The sequence below is a fragment of the Microtus pennsylvanicus genome, chromosome 12 (genome assembly GCF_037038515.1).
Source record: "Microtus pennsylvanicus isolate mMicPen1 chromosome 12, mMicPen1.hap1, whole genome shotgun sequence".
NCBI classification, from domain to species: Eukaryota; Metazoa; Chordata; class Mammalia; order Rodentia; family Cricetidae; genus Microtus; species Microtus pennsylvanicus.
Window position 1 is genome coordinate 43,020,866 of NC_134590.1, and position 24,696 is coordinate 43,045,561.

Genomic DNA, 24,696 nt, shown 5'->3' on the forward strand with positions numbered 1-24,696 from the left:
AATTAGATAAAATAGATAATCCTTGCGAAAGGCACATGGAATTAGGCACATCTGACCCTCACTTGCTAAAAATAAAATGTAATTTCCTTAAATCTGGCTCAATCTTCTAGGGAGTCAGAATGAGTAAAATACTTTCTTGAAGTAAGTTCTTCATACTGGAAAGGTAAATTGCCTCTCCTGAGTCTCAAAGAGGAACCAATAAAATAGGGGAAAGGCAATTTCTCTGGGAACTTCTAGTGGAGTTGGCTGAGCAACAGGGCATTTTATACGCCAAAACTTTTCACAAATATTTGTTCTATACAAATGCCACATTAGGTTTTCATCCATGACTTAAATCTAAATTTTTTTTGTCAACATATGGCTTAAAATACTAATAAAGTAATTCCCAAACTTACTGTTCTTTGAAAGTACACTATGTTAAAAACCCACAATTAATGACTAAATTTTATACTAATGTTCTGATTAACAGTGTGGAAGTACTTTCTTTTCCATGTACTTATCAACAATCATGATCTCTTGTTCATTCGATAAGAATCACTCTGTTAGCAATGGGATTACCAAGGCTTACATTTCTACAGTAATTTGTAAAGTCAAGCATGCTTTCATTTATTAGCAGTAATGTTTTATGTCTTCTTTGGATAAATACTAACTTAAAAATATATCTCTTTATATTATTGGTAGTAGTCTTTAAATTCCATCAAAATGCATCAAATTCATTACTAATACATTCAACTGATTTAAATTTACTTGATATATTAGAAGAAAACTGTATGTATATATGTGTCATGAACAAACACATGCACATATATATATATACACACACATAAATATACACATATATTAATTCATATGCTATCAAGTTGCATATAATGATTTTGTGAATACTACATATTATTGTACTGTTAGTCATTAGACAGAACCACTTCTTATAATACTAGATAGATAGATGATAGATAGATAGATGATAGATAATTTAAACATGATATAGCATGAATAAATATAAAATGTGTAAAGTAAACTCATCTAGAATACCTTAACTGATGAAGGAAGGGCAATGGGTATTTTTATACCATAGATTTATTCAGAGTATATATAAAGCTCTACAATTTATGGTATGGTCCCTGAACTGGGGACTAGGCTGGAGATTTAAAAACACATGCACACAGACAGAGACACAAGAACACGGGTCATCCTTGAAACTTTATTTTGTTCATGGGCTGCTTATGCCCCATGAGAGCCATGCCTCAGCTCTAGGGATCTTTCAGCTGCAGACCCACCAAAATTCACTCCCTGCCATCAGGGTCTCATGCTCAGAACAGCTACAATTTGCTTAGAGCAGAGAAAAACAAGTTGTTTACAAGAAACTCAGGGTCAGGTGATCTGCAGTCTCCAAGAAGTAAAGAGTTTATGAAATGTGCATAAAATCTTTAAATAACAAACCATTATTTTATGGAAAGTCAGAAGCTGCACTTTAATCTCTACTTACAATAAAAATGCAGGCTGCCACATTAATGATCTAAATGAGTATTTTAGATTATAGTTATTCTGTAAAAAAGATAAAAAAGTATTGCTTTATCAGTTTTCTTACATGTGAGCTCAAAAGATTAAATATATGAAATTTATTCTCTGCGTTTCTAATGTAGCAAGAGTTAGTAAACAGCATCATGTTAATAATTTATGCCCTACTTAACACGTTAAATTTTTATTTGTTCTTTAAAAATGTAACTACAGCTACAATCCCTTAATTTATACTGTGAATGAAGTATATCCTCTACCCAGGAAACACAAGAACTAAGTATAAGCATGAATAATATGAGATAAGACTTAATCAAGGCAATATTTTAAAGAATCTTTTTATTTAAATTTCTCTAATTCATAATGAAAAAAATATTTCAAATATAAAATTGTCCTCTTTGAAATTTCTTAAATGCAGTATTTTTTCTTATTTTCTTTCTGTATGCGTTGACATGTTAAAATCTTCTGTATGCATAAACAGTGTGTTTTCAGAAGAATGCGATATAAAAATGGAAATATAATGATTGGGTGCTTAGGTCTATATAGAAATGTGTACATATATTCTCCATTAAAGGAGAATTGGCAAGTAAAAAAAAATCATAATGTAAATTTGTGACAGTGAAAGCATTATCTATAAGTAATACATGCCCTTGAATTATTTCCTCTGTTTTTCCAGGTTGGGGTAATTTTCGAGGTTGAGAAATTCAGTTTCCATCTGACCTGTACCATAGCATTATGATGGAGGAAGGTCATTGGCTAATAAAGAAACTGCCTTGGCCCATTTGATAGGCCAGTATTTAGGTGGGTGTAGTAAACAGAGCAGAATGCTGGGAGGAAGAGGAAGTGAGCTCATACGCCTTAGCTCTGCTCTCTGGGGCAGATGTGATGAAGCTCCAACCCAGGATGGACGTAGGCTAGAATCTTCCTGGTAAGAGCACCTCGGTGCTTCACACATTAATAGAAATGGGCCAGGCAGTTTGTGTGTTGTTATTTAGGGGCATAAGCTAGCCAGGCGGCTGGGAGCAGGGAGGCAGGAATGCAACCCGCAGCTCCTTCAACAGCATTAGACATCCTTGAAATGTTTGCTCCTATTATTGCCTGACTAGCACAATCTTAGCTCACAACTGGAGACTCCTGAGAGCTTGTGAATAAAGTTAAGAGTGTTCAATATCATCTTTGTTCACTTCAGACGGGTTGAAATTTGTCTGATTACTAGAAATTTTTCACTCACCATTTAGGAATATTCCTGTTTTTTTTTTTTTTTTTTTTTTTTAGAAATCTTTATTGGAGGAAATAGCTGTGTCTTTGCTCTTCCTAGGCTTATGCATTGTTTTATCTTTTATTGAACACATTATTTGATGATCCCATACAAACATTGTACATTCTGATTCTTCTTATGATCATCCTTTCTTTCTTCTTTCCTACTCCTATGATCTGTACCTCCTTCCTGTCATCTCTGTCCTTTATTCATGATTTTTTTGTTGTGTTTTTGTCCCATTGAACATATCCAATGAGTTTAGAACTACCAAAACTGCACATGGTAGGTAGGATTACAAAGGAGTACACAACTATGCCGTGCACCATGCCCCCGTGTTCGGGCAAGGGGCTGGAGGTTAAAATACACTGACAGAGAGAGAGAGAGAGAGAGAGAGAGAGAGAGAGAGAGAGAGAGAGAGAGAGAGAGAGAGAGAGAGAGACAGCGACACGGGTCATCCTTGAATTCCCCAAGAATGCCCCCTTTATTGTGTTCAGGGGCAGATTATATAGAGATAGCTATGCCCTAGCCAAACCCAGAAGAAACCATTCTCCTGCCATCAGGAACTCCTGAAGGTCTCGTGCTCAGAGCAGCTGTAGGCACTCAGATCAGGGGATTACAAGAAATTCAGGATCTGGAGTCTCACTGCTCCCAACACAACTAAAAGAAAATGTGTGGTTCTCTCCAAAATTTCATCAGTGGCACTGCATCTTTCCTGATATATAGTTGAGGGTTCATAGGCCCAGTCTGTACAAGCCCATTGGAAGCACCCATTGCCTTTGTAAGGTCATGATGTATCTGAAGGTCTAATCATGAATGTAATGAATGATGGTAAAATAACCCAAAATGATAATGTAGAGGAAAGTGTATGCTTATCTTTCTATGGTTGGTGCTGGTTCTGAAATCCAGGAGAATGGTAATTATTCAATCCATGTTAGGAAGATGAAGAAGCTTTAGTTTGATATCAGGGATGACTGTAGAAAAAGGAGTAAGGGATAAACCTTCCCGCCAGAAGTGAAGGCAAGGAAAAAACACTATTTTTTCGTTTAGATATTTTCATGTTTGATTCCCCAGTTATGAAGTATTAACAACTCTGAAGTAATTACTTACCTCATTCAATGCTTTCTTGAAACATTCTCACAGACTTGGCCCCCAAAAACATATTATTGGTTTAGTCCAAATTCCATCAAACTGATAAGAAATATTAAATATGTCATGAGTAAATTTTACTATATTAAACTCTAAAATATTCACCCTTTAATGTGAATAAATTAATGTAAACAATAATATAAATTAGTTAGAAATTGTTTCCAAACAATGTATGGCTACATATAGGTTACATGTAATTTTATTTATAGTTTCAAATTTTAATTTTTCTTTCAATAACTGAAAGCTTTAACAGAGCATAAAGATTCTTCTAGAATAATATTTAAGATTTCTAAAACCGAGGACATTTGCAAGCTAAGAGATTTTTGTCAAAGTGACTACTCTCAGTTTTTAATTATATATCATAAGAATTCAAGTAATATTTTTCCTAGAGTGCAACTTTAAGATTAATAAATTTGCACTGGACCCCTTGTTTTATTTCTATCATCACAAATATATAGAATGGGGCCAGGGGAAGACATTCAAGACTCCTCGGGCTGCAGAGTGATCTAAAACCAGTAACCACAACATGTAACCTATAAGGACACTGCTTGAGTGACCAAGAAACTGATATTTGGAGTAAAGCCAAATATTGTTCCAAAATAAAAATAAACTTAGGAATTAATGACACTTAAAGGCATTCTGCTCTATTCATAGATGGGATCTTGTTCAGTCATCATCAGCTAAAGCTTCCTCCTTCAGCAGATGGGAACAAATACAGAGCCCATGCCAAACAATACCCAGAGAATGAGAGATCTTGGAAAATTATCATTAAACGGGATGTCTCATAAAATATCTTTCTTCATGATCCAGGAAACTTTGTAGAAGAATAGACAGAGAGAGTGTAAGAGTCAGAGGAGATGGAGGGCACCAAGAAAAAAAAAACAGGTTATCTAAATCAATAGAAGCAATGGGTTTATAAACTCACACAGACTGAAGCATCATGCACAGGGCCTGCATAGGTGTGTACCACGTTGGATCCAAGAGCTCGAAAGAGAAGTAAACACATTCCTCCATTCCTAACAGAAGCTATCCTCAACAGATAAGCTCTGGCAAATGAAAATTTAGTTTTTTTCCAATGACCTCACTGGGGAAAAAATAAACTTTAGTGTAGGCTGCATCCCCAACAGTAGATTGCTTACATATAATGAACTAAATGGTATTTTTACAGGTTCCTTTTGCATAAGGACATGTCAGGGCTTTTACAAATTTACTTTTAATTTTATTTTTATTCTATTTCATATATATATATATGTGAATTGATTTCATATACATGTGCATGTGTGAATTTATTTTAAATACATCTGTGTATAATATATAATTATATGTTCATATATATGAATAATTCCTGTAATTTTTCAGAGGTAGTGTGTGTGTGTGTGTGTGTGTGTGTGTGTGTGTGTGTGTGTGTGTGTATTTCCCTTATTTAGGATTTGCTGTGGTGGAATTTTGTATTGTTTATTTCTATTGTGTTCTCATGGGTTCAGCTAATTTACTTGTATTGGAGTTTTCCTTCTAGTACTTATCTATGGTTGGATTTTGGATAGGTTTTTGTAAAATTTGGTTTCCAGATGAAGTATATTGTTTTCTCTATCTATGTTGATTGAAAGTTTTGCTGGGTATATTAGTCTGTTTGGTATCTGTGGTCTTCGTATCTGAATAACATCTGTCTACAACTGGCTGGCTGACTTTCAGAGTCCCCTTGAGAATTATGGTATTACTCAGAAGGGTCTGCCTTGATACATTTCTTGAACTTTTTCCTTTGCCAGTCTTAATATCCTTTCTTTATTCTGTACATTTAGTGTTCTGATGATCATATATTGAGGTAACATTTTTTTTTGGTCCAGTCTATTTTTGACTCAGTACTTGTTGACTATAAGTTGGATTTACTCATGGTAATTTGGAAACTAATTTACTAAATAAATCAAAATTTGTTTTATTTTTGATGAGACAGTTTTGCTAGAAATTCAAACGCAAATGATGGTTTTCTAAAAGGTGTTTCCGTTGTGATTTGGTAATGGCTGGAGTTGTAACTAACTGAAGCTAAGTTCTTTATAATTTCTCACATATATTGAAACCATGATAGATTGAAGCATCTATGATTATCCCAAAGCAAAAACAAACAACTCAAAGAATTTTGAAATAAGTGAAATGTTGTAATCAATTACAACATTATTGATTTCAATATTTTATCCAGAGAACACAAAGCTGTGTTTTATGCATGCTTAAGGAATTTACAGAAAAGAGATGCCTTTTTACACTCACTTCTGTTCCTCTTTATCTGGGTTCTTTTGGTTGATTTGTTTTTATCTGAAGGTCCAATCTGAAGATCTACTAATAATTCAAGATTAAAAGATTAAATCTGTGGTGAGTTTGTTGGTTAAATACTTATTAATGCACATTTCATAAAATTACATGAAATGGCTGTTTCTGAATAATTGCCTTATTTTTATGAGAGAAAAAGACAACTCAATTTTAGTTTCTTCTCTCTTTCAATAACATATTTTCATAGACAATAACAGAATCTAGGTAATGTACTCATACTTTGTATTTAATTGACATTAATATATATGGATATGTGTGTGTAAGTATATTCATATACTAAGGATTCCACGTTGTTATCTTATATAAAAACAATTTTCTCATAATCATGTCAAATATGCAAGCATCACCTGTTAAATAACACACAAGTTTATCCATAATGCCTATGCTTACATCATGATTTGATCACAGTTTTAGAATAACTGCCTCAGATGTGTGCTAATTACATTATGACAGAAGTATGTGTCTGAAAAAGTAGTCACTTTGTGGATGGTAAACTAAATGACACAGAAAGAAAGGGACAGATCCTATGCAAAATGTATTTTGTATGATATATTTCCAATGACAAAATTTCTTCAATGGGATCTGATATTTCACTTCTCAATAAGTAAGTTGTGAATCCATAGATAGGTCCATTCATCTATGATTTCAGAGTACTAATCATCTGAGTACATCTCAAAGCCATAAAACTGCAATAATAATTTAAACTCCAAACCTTTGTATTATCCAAACATAAATATAAATTAGACCCCCTTTCCCTATCACTGGCTTGAAGATAAAGTTGTACGTTCTCAGCTATTGCTACATCACCATGTATGAATGCTATTATGTGACTTACTTTGATAGTCTTGAACTTAAATCCTCTGCAAATGTGTGTCTTGGTCATTTGTTTTGTCATAATAATAGAAAAATCACTGCAAAAGTCTTAGAAGTTAGACGAGAGAGAGAGAGAGAGAGAGAGAGAGAGAGAGAGAGAGAGAGAGAAATTTCCAAGAATAAAGAAAAGCATGTAAAATTGATTAGAAATAACTACCTTCCAAATATCTTAATTTTATGTTATGTGGGATTCCACTCTGTATGCTATAAATATGTTTCATTGCTATTGGTTAATAAAGAAGCTGCTTTCAGTCAATGACTTAACAGAATATAGCCTTGATGGAAAAAAAAAACATATAGAGAAAGTAGGTGGAGTTAGGGAGATGCCATGTAGCTACCACAGGAGACAGGTGAGCCAGAACCTTGCTGGTCCGGGTGGCCAGGAATGAATGAGCAGTCTCTGCCAACAGAATGGTGCCCAAAAGTTCAGAGAACATATCCACATAAAGCCTAACAAAGCATATTTTTTTTTGGCATGGTCTGTGTTTGCTGATGGCAAAGAGGAACACCACAACTCCTTTAGGGGAAGAAATACTGATTAAGCATAAGAAGCACCAGCTTTCTGGTTCATGCTGCCAGCACAAACTCTGACTCTTTCAGGAAGCTGAGCACTAGAATGGGTTTTGTGAACAGCGTGTTACAAACTGCTTAATGACACAACATTGACCCACTACAACTGCGAACTGGGGAGGTGAGCATGGCTTGAAGAGGCAGTGAACATGCCTCCACCATGTTGGACTGGGTGGAGTCAAGAGGCAGACCAGCCTTAGTCTTAGCCGAACCGGCTTAGCATTTAAAAAAAAAAAGTGCTTTTGGTCAAAGAATAATTACAGAAACATATGCAATGAGACAAATTAAACTGGAAGAGACCTTTAAATGGCTCACAGTGTTCAATAAATGCACATGGGCTTGAGAGAGAAAAAACAAAAATATAGAAAAAATAAAAGAAAGTCCTTAATGAGACAGAGTATAGTCATATTAAAGGAGTGGAGAAAAATAAGCCATGTAAAGATGAAATATAGAGAGAGAATCTAGATTATGTATATTATTGTCTTTTCTTTGAATCTTTTGACTGTGAGTGAGCTAAGTACAGAGAGACATTACAATTGTATGGACTACTAAGCTATCTGGACTTTAAAATTTGGGTCTAAAGATAAGTTAAGGTGAGATAGTCCTTCAGTGTTCCTTCTTTATAAAACAACTTCCAGACATTCTCCATGACAGAAAAAAGCAACCGATGAACTGTGCCAGTACAAGGCATATGAGATCTTCAAATTTCTTGCTTCATGGCAAACACTGCCAGATATTTTAGATCCGTAGGCTAAAGGTGGATGCTGCCATGATACAGAAGAATTTTGGGGGACTATCCAGGCAGCGAGAATTCTCTATCAAACCTAGAGTTTTGGAAGTTGCTTACAATGCAATTTCTGCTTAAATAGGTAATGTTATGTCCTTGAGAAACCTTTGGTGGAACTGAAGAACGGATAGTTGTAGTTATAATTTTCCTTAGTTAGGATAAAAGATAAATATAAATATTGTATCTGTCATTCTTGCTTAGTAACTGTTTTGTTGTATGTAATCTTGTGATATTAAAGTTAAAACCTTCCTTTTTATTTAGACAGAAAAAGGAGGTGATATGGGATTCCCCTCTGTATGCTCTGAATATGTTTTATTTCCATTTGGTTAGTAAAGAAACTTCTTTCTGAGAATAGCTTAACAGAATATAGTCAGGCTGGAAAAGATATATACAGAGAGAGTAGACAGAGTCAGGGAGACACCTTGTAGCCACTGCAGGAGACAGCTGTTCCAGCCCCTTGTTGGTCTGGGTAAATGGGAATGAAGAGAAGTCTCTGCTTACAAGAGAGAGACAGAGAAACTTCCAAATATGAAGAGAACATAAAAGTGATTAGAAACAACTACCTTCTGAACAACTTAATTTTATGAATTAATTGTACTGTTGTAAGAACTAAAATACATGGTCAAATGTATGTAAAGCCATCTTACGGGTGTAAATTTTCTTTAACAGGAAGTGCTAAGATGCTATCACAGGACAGTTGTCTTAAATCTAAAGGATTAAACAGTCATTATAGATCAAGGATACTTCTGAGAGTTCCCCATTCTTCTTACAGACTTGAAAATGTTACATATTAGAGTCTTGATCAATGGTTTGGTTGATTAATAGTTATTCTTTAAGTCGGTACTTTTTAACTGAACTTCACAAGAATCAGACTTTTAAATGGTTGGAATGAATAACAGTTGTTTTTCCTTTACATTTTTGTTTCCAGTGATATTTGTCTTTCCTAATTTACAAATTCTCTGGCTAATCTTTCTTCTGTGTCTTAAATGAAAAGCAGAAATCTACTATAACAAAAATTATAAATATTACAGCAAAAATTATAATTATTTTCCCTACTTAGAGAAATCAGGGTTGATTTCTGAAAATACTAAAGCAAGACTTTCAAGAGAAGACATATTTGTGGTGAAAGAGAAGACAGGAGGAGTCCTGAGCAGTTTCATGTATTTATATACAAACATCACTAGTGCTAGAGGTAACTGCAATCGTAAAAAAAGTTGCCTTCAAATTCTAAAACTTTCTGATTGCTAAAGAGTTTGCAATTTTACTTGACATATTTCTCTTCTAACGCTTTCCTTGTTTTTCTAAAACATATAATTTCATGTGTTGAATCACTTTCTTTATAAATTTTGAAGAGGTTATGATATCCTGAGGATCCCTGATTGATACATCTCCCTCCCAACTAATTATTATATATGTGGAAGAGACAGGCAATCTATTTTATGTCAGGAAAAGTGTGACTTGACTTCTCAGTAAGCAATCACCATTCTCCTCTTGCCCAGTTGGTATTGCAACACTACATTTTCCAATACTCACTGTAAGTAATCCAGTCATTTGACTATGTACCAGTTAAAGAATCATAGTTGTCACATTTAATGACAGGTCCTTAAAATATAACTGAACAGTCAGGGTTAAAAAATATATAACTGAATAATGATGCCTACATTCTGAATTATTTTGAAAATTAAAACTAAATAGGCTCTGAAATAAAAATTGGACAAACATAGCTTTTTTATTATTACCATTAATTAAAACTTTGACAGAATTGACATCTAATTATATTTGACATTCTAATGCTTAGCACTTGTTGAGCTACAGGAGAAAGACCTTAATAATGGAGATATCAATTAGCTTGTTCTGAGGCAACCTGTTTTGATGTAGTTTCTACTTATTTTCATATTCTCATAGTCTCATATTTTGACATTTATCTATTTTCAAGTCAATTTCTCTAAACTATGAAGAATTTAGTTAATTCTTATTTCAGAATTTTCAAAAATGTTTCATACAAAAATGACAGTTATGAAATAGGTTATATGATAAAAAGAAACATTATACAGAAATCTATTGTCAGTTAAATCATGGTGTGCTAGGTTTTAATGTGGAAGAGTAATAGCCCACTGGGAGATATGATGGTTCTGAATATTCAGTAAAACTCAAATATGAGTATGGTGGTTTGTATAAAAATGTTGCCCATAGGCTCATGCATTTGAGTGATTGGTCATCAAGGAGTGGCAATATTGAAAGCGTTTAGAAGGTGTGGCCTTGTTGTCAACAATAAGTCAAATTGTTGACTTGTTGGAGGATGTATGACACTGGGGGTGAGCTTTGGGTCTTCAAAAGCTCAAGCCAGGCTCAGTATATTAATCTTCCTGCTGCCTGTGGATCCTGAACTAGAACCTATGAAACTATAATCAATCCCCAATAACTTTCTTTTATAAAGTTGCCATGATCACAGTGTCTCTTCACAATAGAACATTAAGATAATGGATCAATATTTATCCTTCAGGTTTCAAAAAGTCCTTAATGCACACCATACCTTTCCTCATCTTTCCAGTACATAGCTGTAACATGGAGGGTCCTGTTTGTTTGTTGGGGGTTTCTGTCCTCCCATCAGGTTCTCCACAACTGTTTAGCCCCAAATAAAATCATACTTAGATCTCTGTAAGTTATAAAGCTGATTGGCCTATTAGCTATCGCCTTTCACTGGCTAACTCTCACATCTAGATTAACCCATTTTTCTGATCTATGTTAGCCATGTGGCTCAATACTTTTCTTCTGTGGGGCAGATCACATCTGCTGCTTCGGTGGTCTGGGCAGGAGTGGGAAGAATCAACTTCCTCCTTCCCAGAATTCTCCTGTTCTCATTACATCATTTCTACTTCCTCTCTGGCTTTTCCGCCTATATTTCCTACCTGGCCAATCAGTGTTTATTTATAACATGATTGACAGAATACAGACAATTCTCCCGAACATAGCATATAATGGAAACACAGTAATCATTTTCATTAACCCTGACATTGTCTTGAATGTGAACTTTCATCTGCTAAATTTTAAATGCATGAAATTTTCCAAACGGCCTATGTTTTGAAAGTTTGATAGATAATTTGTTAACCGAATTAACGGCAGGTGATTTGATTTTGGATGATATGTCTTTATCAATGGTATCAGATACTAATAGATGCATATATGAATAACTTTAGTGTAATATGGTTAAAATATTTAGAGATAGGATATAGTTGGAGGAAATTGGCCTTTGAGGACATGGCCCGTGAATATATGCTTTGTTGATGACAATTATTTTCTCTACTTTCTGGTTCTCGCAATATAAATGAGTTTACTTTATACTACTCTCTTCTTGCTATAAGATTCTGACCCAATACAGGCTCCCATGGCAATGTATAAATCAAAATTCCTGAAACTGTGTACCAAACTGCATAGTTTTCATTAAAAGGGGTTTGTGTCAAGTATTTTGTTACAAAAGTATTTGGCGTACATGAATAACCAAATTATTAATCATCATTAATACCACCATTTTTTTTAATTCACCATTTCCTCCAGGTGACGTTCACCTACAACACATCAGGAAAAAAACAAAGTAAAGTGGCAGAGTAACAGGAAAAGCCATTAAAGAAAAAACAACACATTGAGTCATAACATTATTATATACTGACATTTGCAAATCCAAAATAGTGCCTGATTTGTTGTTGTGGTCTTTTGTCCCCTGCTTTCTAGCCTTCCTAATGTGATGGTTAGAGAACTAATCTCTGTCTTCCTGATGTAGTGGCTCATTTTGCTGAGTTCTCAAAGCCTTCTTCCCTTCCCTGTTCTAATGATTTGTTGTTTTTCTCTGCAAACATTGGGAATATAATATATCCTGAAACCAAACATAGAGATGCAAGTCATTTAAAGTTCTCATTCTTCCTTCCTTGTTCAAATTGGAGTATATTATATTTATGATAATGGCTTATGATTTCTTACACTTTATCCAATATTTTCAATTTAATTACTTTAAAATATTTAAATTTGGTCTCTTCATTATCATCCATTTTTTATTCATATTTTCCTCACAAGGTCTCTTATGTGAAAAAAATTATGAGGACATTACAAATTATCTAATTGAATCATAAACTTTTTTTCTTCTCCTGGAGAATTTTAATTTAAAACACTATTATAACAATTACATCTACCCATTATCATTTGGCAATGAAGGTTATTATATAGCTTTAAACTTTTATCGAATAAACTTTTATTTTGGGAAATCTACAACGTAAAACCACAAATGATTAGAGTTATAATTATATAGACAATAATGTGCTATGCTTGGTTTGATTCTTTACATTCACATGCACCCACACACATAACATACACACAGAGACACAAACACATAAAATGTGCACATGCAATGTGTATGGAAATGAATAATTCACATTTGATTTCCTTTATCACTAAACAATTGAGCATAAATGAATAAAAACCACCCACTTTACTCTCACAGTTATTATAATGTGGTAAAGGCTAAGTTAGATAATATTGCTTTCCAAGCTACAGGATAAAACTTCACTCATAGACATGATAAATCAATAAATTCCATGACCTATAATGCTGCTAAAACTATCAATGGCATTCTAGTATAGCAGGGATTTCATTTTCCTTTTGTTGGAAATAATTGTTTAAAATTAAATGGAAATGACTTTCTCTAGTTTTTTAATAAACCTTTTTAGATGAAATTTGACCCTATTGAGAACTAATCTATCCAGTCTGTCTAGACAAGTTTGTTTTAGGACATTCAGGGCCTCTAAGATGAAACTTTATTTTATTCATTTAACTTCACTAATTCTAATCTGATGATCCAAGAATCATTCCTTACATGAGGACACCCATAGGTCCTGTATACCTGTAAGGCACTTACAGTTTTAGTTAATTACTATGTTTGAGGGCTACTATAAACACTGGTCCTATTTGCTTCCTTACTATCCTAAGTACTTGAAATACATTTACCATCAGACAACTACTGGCTATGTATCGCTGTGACTGTCCTTTAGAACGACGATCCTTTTCTCATTCAATACTGTATATTTCCCACTGTGTCATCTTATATGTCTGGGCTGCACTGAGATTTCTTGTCTTACTGTGATGCCAGACTTTTTGGTTCCTGTAACCTGTGTATTGTATTCTGATTTCCAACTTCTTTTAATAAGTAGATTCGGTGAATTATTTAATCATTTAAATCTCATTTCAAACCTGCATAAATGGCTTTTATATTTATACATATTTATGTTTGGTATGCATGTGTATATTTGTCTTTTTATGTGTGCTTGGAATATATATGTATATGTGCCCGTAGAAAATTGAGTTTTACATGTTTATCATCCTCAATCATTCTTCACCTTATCTTATTGAGACAGGGTCTATCTTTGAACAATCATTAGTCACCTTATGTTATTGAGACAGAGTTTTTCTTTGAACTTATAACTTATCATTTTGACTATTTAGCCAGTTTACTGTGTTGATTCATCCCATGTGCTCAAAGTAGAGATAAGTGCTATATGTCCCTTGCCTTTACATGGGGAATTGCAGTTCCTCAGCTTAGCAATAGTTAAGCCATCTCCCTAACTCTTTTCAGATATTTCTAAATATCTCTTTTTGATATCATATGATGAAAATATATAAAATCTATGATAAGCAGTCAAATTATTGAAAAGGAATCCAAAACATTATTTCTTTTACTGAGAAAATTATCCATAATATTCTCTGTTAAATTTTGTATCTTATTTAGGATTTAAATAAATAAACGTTTCCAAGACTGCATGCTAAGGGTTGGGTGCAAGTATGTGGAGTTGTTGAGATGTGGTAAAACCCTTAGAGGTTGGGTTCTAGTGATCTAACGTGTGTCATTTAGGCATGCAACCAAAGGAAGAGAATGAATATTTGGTCACTGATCCCTTTCTCATTTTCTGTATTGCTGTTCCTCTCTCTTTCTCTCTTTTCTTTTTTCCCTCTCTTCCATGATAATAAATGAGATGAGCAGTTTTATCTCGACAAGAATACTTTTGTCATTTTTTTACCATGTCACGGGACTAAAAACAGTAAGTCAGCTAGTCAGAGTCTAAACCCTTTGTGATCATAGTCTATAGTAAACATTTCTACCTTTAAGATATTTTTTCTCAAGTATTTTGCTACAATGATGAAAGGTGGTATAATATGAGTGGATAAAAGTGTATAGTAATATATATATATATAATATATATATTCAAGCCCACTCATACTTATAAAATTATTAACAGTACACTGAACCATTACATTATTAATTTACAGTGAACAAACAAAATATTTCCCAATTCTCAGAGCAGAGTGCTATGGTGATAATATAATTCACATATTTATATCTATATTTTAATGAATACAAATAAATGTCAACATTTTATAGTAAAATACAGTATAAATGCACAATGACAAGTATGTTTCCCATTATTTTAGTTAGGTCACTTGAAAATATTGATTATTTTTGCCCTGAAGCAGAAGGTAACTGTGCCTCTGGGCATATAGGGGCAAGGAACTATATTGTACAGCTCCCAACTTCTACCCCTTTTGACATTAACCCAACCAACAGGGATAGATGAGAAATTTGATAAATGATAAAAATGATAAATTTGATAAAAATGTTTCCTAAGAAGCGGCAGATATTATGGCATACATTCTAGGTTCCATTTATATTTGCTTCATGCATGGTAGCAATTTTTCCAGTTATCCACCCTAGTTACCACTATTATTATATATCCTAAACTAAACAGTCTGTAGGTTACTTTAAAGCTCACAATATGTTCATTCCTTCTCAAAATTCTAGTTTTCTGTCATTTAGCTTTCTTCACTTAAATATTTTATATAGCATAATCCCTGACCTCATATACTTAAATTATTACAATTCTTATAAACATTGTTAAAATTTAAGTGTTACTAGCTTGATAAATGACTAGTTGTTTATTGCATATTTTGAATAAACACATCTTTGTTTTATAGATAATTAGTATTTGTAAAGTCCTTTTTTAATATATTTATAAAATTAAAACATAAAATTTGTTTCAATTGTCAGTTTTAGTAAGTATTTCATAACATTGCCTAAAGGCTCTTAATACTTTGTCACCTTTTCAAATATATTGAAAATTTTTTTAAAAAAGTGAAATTTCTAGAAGATAAAAAACAAAAATCGCCATGTATTGGTTATTGAAACTAGATAGAAACAAACATAATGTTAATACTCCAAATATACGTTCCGAGGTGTCATAAAAGATTTCTGAGCACATAGGCTATAAGTACTTTTTTATTTTACCCACATGTAAATACAAAAGTTCATGAATGTGAATGAATCAACCTTTTATTTGCTCATTAAGGCTTTTTTCACCCAATTTCACACTGATGTGCATTTGTATTCAGTCTGTGAATGTGGAAAGAACATTGCAAGATATAATTTGAACTAGAAAAAATTCCTGCATGATAATATATATAAACTTTGTAGAATAATGTCCATTTATTATCAAACTCTTATAAAATATTATAGTCTAATTAATACAAGTGTGTGTAACCATCCTCCCAAAAGCTTGACAAAATCATGATTTTATTTATTCCAGTTGATACAATTTAATATTGTATTGCATTATTCTCTTGATTACCATTTCTTGAAATATTAAAAGTATTGAGCTCTTGAGATTCATTTTATTGTTTTATTATAAAATAACACTCAGGGACAAATATTAGGCAATAAACCGAAAAGATCCACAGAGCGATGGAGACACAATCTTTCCCCTCTACCCTTAAGAATCAAAAAGGCACATAACTCCTTGATGTTTCATTCCAGTATACAGAAGAAGAATGTGTTAGACTTAGGGAATTAAAAAGATAAATGTTCTGTGTGATTTTTATTTGCTTTATAACAAAGAAAACGAAGGGTATTATTTTTAAATTGGTATTTACAGTTTTGTGGGGAGAGGGGAAATGCCACAGTGATTTCTGCTGATGTCAGAAGAAAATTTGAAGAAGTACATTCTTCTTTTCTACCATGTGAAGACTGGACTCTGATTTATAGGACTTGGCAGCAAACTTTGTCCAGTTGAGTCACCTCCCAGATCAAATAATTAGTCCAGAACTCATGGTTTTCCAAGTAATATGTCCATCAGTACTGGCAAGCTTTCAAAATAATAGGAGAAACACTGATAAAAATTTGAGTTGAAAACATAGAACACTATTCACACATCCAAAGATTATAGAATGCCTAATTCTTATCAGGAAGTACTCATAAAAAAAGCCAGACTTTTTATCTAGTTTAAAAGAGACACAAAGACTAAGAAAACACCTCCCTGTTGCAAGAACTCTTAATTTGTCTTTTAGGTTTTAGCCATTGATTCCATAACATCCTTTTTTGTATTGATTGCAATTCCTGTCATAATATGTAGCTCGTATTTGAACTTCTTGTGAACCTTGCTGATAAAAAATGTTATTATTCCTGCAGATGAGCAGAGTATATTAGTTATTTTTCTGCTGCTTTAACAACATTAATTAAAATGAGATAAAACATATCTGGATTCCTGGTTTCAGAGGTTTTAGTCAATGGTCACTTGTCTTTGCTCACTCAGGGCCTCTTGTAAGGTGGAACACCAAAGATGAGAATGTGTACTAAAGAAAATAACTCATCCCTTGATAATGAGTAAGTAGAGAAAGTGACGAAACAGTCCCAGGACCATCCCTTGAAGGATATGTCTCTAGTGATCTACTTTATACAAATAACCACTACTTCATATATTTTCTTCTCTTTCCCCAAAGAGTTCCAAAGTAGGAACCAGGCCTTCAACACATGAGCCTCTATGGAGATACGCCACAACCAATTTGTAAAGAGAATATATAGGTTAATAAATTTAATTAAGCCAAATCACTAGATATATGATAGAAATTAGAATTAAAAACAATTCATGGACTATGTTTACAATTTAATCCAAGAGTTTCTTTATGTGAAATATAACTGGCAAGGACAAATTCATATTCTAATTCCCTTGATGACAATGTCTCTTCCAGGAATGAGAGAGACTCAATATTATATTTGGCATTCAGGAAGAAAGAAGGGTTAAGCTGATTAATTTAACTCTATGTTTTTTTCCTATGCCACTGTTGGTTCATCTTCAGAGTTTATTTTCATAAGTTATTTTTTTTTATTTTTTGTGTAGGGTGTAGGTCAACAAACAACTTGCATGAGTTTGTAAATCCCTTCTTTCAGGTAACTATGCTTGGCAGTTAGCACCTTTAATTACTGAACCATCTCACCCACTCCTATCATATTTCTAGACTGTACTTTATTATTAAATTAAATAATAGTATTATGTGATTTTCAGTTATTAAGTGCTATAACCATTATTTGCATTGGCACAAACACAGCTCACAAGGTTTTCTTTTTTGGGTGGTAGAAGTTAAGGATCAGTGTGATAGGTTAATAAATAAAAAGTAAAACAAAAAGATCTCTGTTTAAACAAAATCATATATGCTTAAATATATGTAATTTTAAACTGCAGACCTCTTGAAATGCTTGTTATATTTTTAGTACTGTTAATAAAAAGTTTACTATAATTTTATATGTGGAAATGGAAGTATGAATAGTTATAGAATTAGAGAAAGAGTAAATAGGTGTTCACAATATATCAGTAGTTACAAGGCTGGGTTTAAGTGGCATCCACTCATTTTTCTACATGTTTTTCTGGAGACATGTTGTGTGGATTGTGGACATGTAAAAAATACAGAACAGAATTATAGGCTAGGAAAGTCTATTTATGAACTAACGTATGTGGCCAAAGGGATGAGTATTCAAAAAAAATAATTTCTACTGAATGAAGTAAATTATAATTTCAAGGTAAAGATGACTTATACTTTGCTTTTCTGGTTTTTGGGTTGATTTTCAATATCTGACTTTGGGTTTTCATTATTTGTGGTTTACCATGAAATCTATTCTATTGGAATTATAAATGGCCTTTCACAAATTCCTAGGCCCACCAATGAGCTGATTTGATTTCTGCTGACAGATATACTAGATTACAGCAGATTTGGTGGCTTGAACACACATTTTCCTTCACTATGTACAAATCAGCTTGTTCTCTTGAACAGAACAAAAAGAATTAAAGCTCCACCAGAGGGAAAGCAGTCCTCATGGATCAGTATGTGACACGGTGAATTTTTTTTTTCTTTTCTTATTCTCTAGTCAGTTTGAACAATAGTTGGCATTTGCCAATATTCAGTTCTCCTTTATTTTTTGTTCTTTTCCTCATTTTTTTGATTAAAGGAATGAAAAAAAAGATTTAATTGTAACAGCTGCTAACATGGGCATTTGCAAGTGTTTTGAGACTCCTGGTTTCACTAGAGAACAACGGAAAGCGCATGGAGTGTTTTTTCTGACCAATCAAGCCACATGCAAAGTGCTGGCACACTGCATTCTTGTAATAAATTATGAAAAAGACATTCTACTGTGTATATCAAACCTTATACCTGGGATTTAAGTAAGTTATGGACTTCGAGATGGAGAGGTTCTAAGTATCATAGCTTTTATTTTTCTTAATGATTCAGTATCTCAAGTATGCTTCTTAATATTCATTTTGATCAATTATCAGTTAGAATAGTAAACAATCGAAGATAACATGAAATTGACATGTCTGCGTTTGGTTATATTTTACATCTGAGAACACTTTACTTTTCCTTTTAGTTTTAGTAATTGACATAAGTTTTATTCCTTAAAATTTGCTAAAAAAAATGAAAAGGGTTAGTGTAAAACTATTATGAATGTTGTCAATTATATGCCTTTACCAGCAGAAAAACAAAAACAAAAACAAAAAAAACCTTGTGCATCCCTGAGCACTCATAAAGGCATTTACTTTCGGTCATAGTATAATCTATATTATCTTATCTGCTGTTTGGCTACGGTGTCTATACACCTATATATGGTATCTTTGTTAAATTTCTATTGATGTGATAAAACACTTTGAACAAAAGCAACTTGGGAAAAAATCTACTTATTTCTACTTAGGGCTCTCAGATCCCGTTCCATCACTAAGAGAATTAAGGGCAGAAGCTCAAGTTATACCAATAATTCGGGGAGAGAAACAGATGCAGATGCTACTAATAACTGAGGTTTTTGGACACACTATCTAGAGCTTTCTCAGTCTTCTTTCTTATAGCATCCAGGACTATGAGCCCAGGGGTTTCACCACCTACAGTGATCTACCACTCCCACATCAGTTATTAACCAAGGAAAGGCTCTACAGGCTGTCACGCAGACTAATATCACAGAGCCATTTTCTTGGCTGGGGTTCCATCTTCCCAAATGGCTCAGTTTGTTTCAAGTTAACATTAACCTAGTCAGCTCATGCAGTTATCAAAATCTACATTTTGGCGTTCTCTGTTTTTTATTATTTCTATCAATTTAAACAGTTTCAAGCATGTCACAATTTTCCTATAATCTTCCAGCTTTAAAAGTATCTCAGTTTTTAACTTCTGCTTTTGTACTTGCCACAGCATTGCCTACCTGACACTCACATTATGTAGTACACCCTCATGTATAAGACACATCATCACAAAATCTATTTGGATGGAAAGGGTCAACCCTTATTTTCTGTGATAGTTCGGTACTAACAGGCTTAGGGTATTTGTGTTATTAACTAGCTAAAGCCAGTTGTTCAGGCAAACAACCCGTTTAGTTCTACCTTCTCTGACCAATCACTGTGTGGTATCGTTCAGTATTTAACTGTTTAATAAAGTTTGCTCAGCATGATATTGGACAATAAACCCTGCATTTTGTACTAAATCCAAATCCTTCTTAATAAAAAACATGTTTGCTTGATATTGCTTTATCAGAAAATGTCACAAGATTTTAAATTGCCTATGACATTTCTTGAGAAAATAACATAGAATAAATCCAGCATTTTTCTTTAAAATCACTCACAGCAGAGGAAGAGACCTGGCATGCCTTCATTTAAGCTTTATTCAGCAAAGACCATTCATCCACGAATGCAAAAATCTTTTCAGTAGCTAGGAATTTTATCACTGAGCAGAAGGGTCTTTATAACTATTTATCTTTACTATGCTGTCACAAAATCTGTAAGCTCCTGACAGCCCTATATTTAATGAACTGGAATCCCCCTTTTCAATACGTGAGAATTCTGCCTTTTTCCCCTCCCTGCATCATTTTCTCTCTTGTGTTACAGTACAAGCCCGTACAGTAGTCTGCACTTAATCTCTGCATCTCATCTTCCCAATTCATCACATTGGAAAGAATTCAGCATCCTATAATTTTACCCTCCATTGAACTAGAATAATTTCTACCTTTAGATTATTCAGCACCATTAAAAGAACTTTGTTTTCTCCTAGCATTTAATTCTACTACAATCCACTGTCAAATGCATTAAATAACAGCACTGAGATTCCTTCAATGACACAGAGAACTGGCAAGTAGAAGCAAGTGTTTAGAAATATCTTTGTGCAACACTGTATAAGCACACCATTATGATTAAGCCGTCCTAGGAATATTTTCTTCTCCGTGAAATCAAAATCAGATGGTCAAATAACAGTGCTTGCTATGCTACACAATGTTTTCTTTTTGCAGTCTTGCTTAAAGGAAAGGCCAAACAGGATACTTCAGCTTAGCAATAGATATTTTTTCTTAGTTTATGATCATCATGGATACTTATAAACCAGAGTACAAAGAATTTCTATATTCTTCTTACAGATTAATGTTTTTTCATTTTATATTTACTGATGGTGGAGCAAATGCCACAACCTATATGTGTTGATCAGAAGATAACAGTAGAGAATCAGTTCTTTTATTTCATCTTTTGGATGCTGAGAGCAAATTAAGGAATTCAGGCCATCTGGGTGGGCATCAAAACCCTTTGCCTTCTGAGCCATGTTTCTGGCTTTTTTCAGAGACTCTACCATTTTCCAATAAATACACTATTTGTATTCATTCATAAAAGCAAAGGAAATTTTCCATTTGAAAATAAAGCCTAGTTTTCTTTTCCTCGAGACTCTGCTGGCTGTGTGATAACTTAAATATTAAGACAGGGAAAAATATTTCTCTGAGATTTCTGAGTCCAGGTCTTGGGATAACCTTAATGTTTTCCTTCTATTTTTTGTATGTTAGAATGTTTTTTTTTTCATCACTGTGTGAAAAACACAAAAAATTGAATTTAAAGGAAGAAAAACTTATTTTGTTTTAGAAGAATTGATGAATAAACACTTGACCTCAGCTTAGTGGACAGGACTTAGGGAGTATTTCCCAGGTAAAGGAGCAGAGAGGAGCAGAGTTTCTCATCTCATAACAATAAAGAAACAGGGACAGACATAGTGGAACAGACTGTGAAAAGATATATCCTTCTTGGATATGCCCACAGGGACCTATTTCTTCTAAGCAGGTCCCAACTCCTCAACTCCTCCTAGCTCATGGATAAATTGTGCCATCTTCATCCAGTAACCTCTCAAATATGTCACCATGTAGTAACAAAGTCTTCAACATGTAGGTTTTTCTTAATGAAGTTTATTTACCTAAAACATAACACTTAAATCATTCTGTGACATCTACTTATCAACTTGTGAGACTCTACCAGCTTTACATAGACTTCCAGATCTCTAAGCCAATGACCTATTGAATTTTCCAGTCTACAGATATCTCCACACACAACTGAGAACATTGCAGAGCTTCTGATAATCCCAGCCAGTATCACATATATAGAACTGATTAGTCAACTGCTTAGTTGTAAGAAATCTGTTTTTGTTTTAAGCCACTAAGCTCTGGAGTGATTTATGATGCAATAAAGTTAACTGAAACATATCTTCATAATGGACTATATTTAGAATTAAATAGTTCCTTTTCTGAATAGCGATAAATGCAGAATTGCAAATCAAATGGCCCTAGGGAAGTCCTTCCTGCTTCATATACTAGTGATACCTCTGATTATCCCTGGTTGAGCTATTTATTTAGGTCTCATGAATTTCACTGCTTTATTTCTTTCATTTTAAGCATGAAAACAAAATAGTACTATTCTTCAGAGGTTAAAATAGGTGTAATGCTTAGAAAAGAAGCTTGTCGACAGCTGATGTCTATCATAGCAATCTTCAATTTCCTGATGAAAGTGCTTGACATACTTTTAAAACTCTTGCATTGTGTTTGATTTTATGTGCATTGGTGTTTTGCCTGCATTTATATTTTTTTGTGAGGATGTCAGTTCCCATGGAACTGGAGTTATAGACGTTTCTCGATCAGCCATGTGGGTGCTGGGAATTGATCCTAGGTCCTCTGGAGGAGCAACGAGTGAACTTAATATCTGAGTCATTTCCACAGGACAATTGTTTGGCATTAAATGCCCATGATAGACTTTTGGAAACTTTACTCTTTACTTGTTGGGTGAATACTTTTCCAATACACTTGCCCCACACTATCTCATCTCTAGTTAGATATTTATCTATTGCCACTGCTGTAAGTTTCTCATCAATTCTCCCTCTGTGTATCTTTACCAGAATTTACCTATTATTCAATTCTTTCCAAATAATACCAAAGAGAAATTGCAATTTGCCAACTATGGAATAAGTAGTTCAATGTGTTTGGCTTTGCAAAGACGAAGCAATGAACTTCTTGTGAAGATTTGGTGTCCAGTCCTGATCCAGTGGTAGCCTGAGCACCTTGGTTTATCTTTAACTCCTCCTTAAAGATAGCCCCTCCCCCTTACTCTTTCCCACTTTAGAACCATCCATTCTATTCTGAATTAATCAAAAAAACAGTCACTTTTGCTCTGGAGTACAATTGGAGAACTGGAATACTGATACCTCTAGCAGTTCTTTTATCATTCAGGAATGTTCTAGCTATCCTGGAGTTTTTGAGTTTCCATAAGAAACTGAAAATGGTATTTTCAAGATCTTTGAAGAATTAAGTTGGAAATTTATGGCAACTGTGTTTAATATCTAGACTCTTTTCATAAGATGACCATTTTTACTATACTTATCTTATTGATCCAAAAACATGGGCAGTCTTTCCAACTCCTGATTTTTTTTTTCAGTGTCTTTCTTCAATCTCTTAATGGTTTTATTATACAAAGTTTTCACTTTCTTGGCAAGAGTTATCCAATATATTTTATGTTATTTGAGGCTACTGTTTCCCTGATTTTTTTCTCAATTTGACTTTAATCGGTATTTAGGAGGAGTAATGATTTTTTTTTCTAATTTTGTATCCAGCTACCTTACTGAAAGTGTTTAGTTGGTGGAAGAATTCCCTGACAAAATTTTTGTGGTCACTCATGTATGCTATCATATCAAGAATAAAAAAAAAAAAAAAGATACTTTGACTTCCTCCTTTCCAATATGCATCTCGATGATCTCCTTTGATTTTCTTATTGCTATAGTTAATGCTACGAGTATAAATTTGAGTACATATGGAGAGAGAGGACATCCTTTTCTTGTTCTTGCTTTTAGTGGAATTGCTTTGAATTTCTCCCATTTATGTTGATATTAGCTATGAGTTACTTTAAGGTTCCTTTGTTATGTGGAAATGTCCCTTGTGTCCTTAATCTCTCCAGGACATTTTCCATAAGAATGGATTGGATTTTGTTTAAGTCCTTTTCTTCATCTAATGAGATGACGATGTAGATTTGTGTTTTAGTGTGCTTGCTTTGTGGGTTAGATTTATAGATTTATATATGTTGAATCATTCCTGCATCTCTGAAAGAAGCTTTCTTTATCATGATGGATGATATTTTTATATGTTCTTGGATTTGGATTGCAAATATTTTATTGAGAAATTTGTATCTACATTATATACGGCAATTAGCTGTAATTCTCTTTTTTTGGTATTTCTTTATATGGCTTATATATCAGACTAACTGTGGCCTCTTAAAAAGAATTGGGCAATGTTCCTTCTGTTTCTAGTTTGTATAATGAATTGAGGAAGTCTTTTAGACACAGAAGAGCTGGTACACATATAAACTCAAAGAGACTGTGTGTGCCCATACAATGTCTGTACCACATGGGTTCCTAGATATGAAAACATCACTTGATACACACCCTATCCCTAACTCAGGAGTTATTTCCAATTGAGAATCACTAGCAAATGAAAGTGGTTTTCTCCAAAGGAATTCAGTGGAGAAACAACCAACTCTTAAGAGTAAGCCACATGCTCAGGAGTAGGCCAGCAAAGCTAATTCAAAAGCATCTTTGG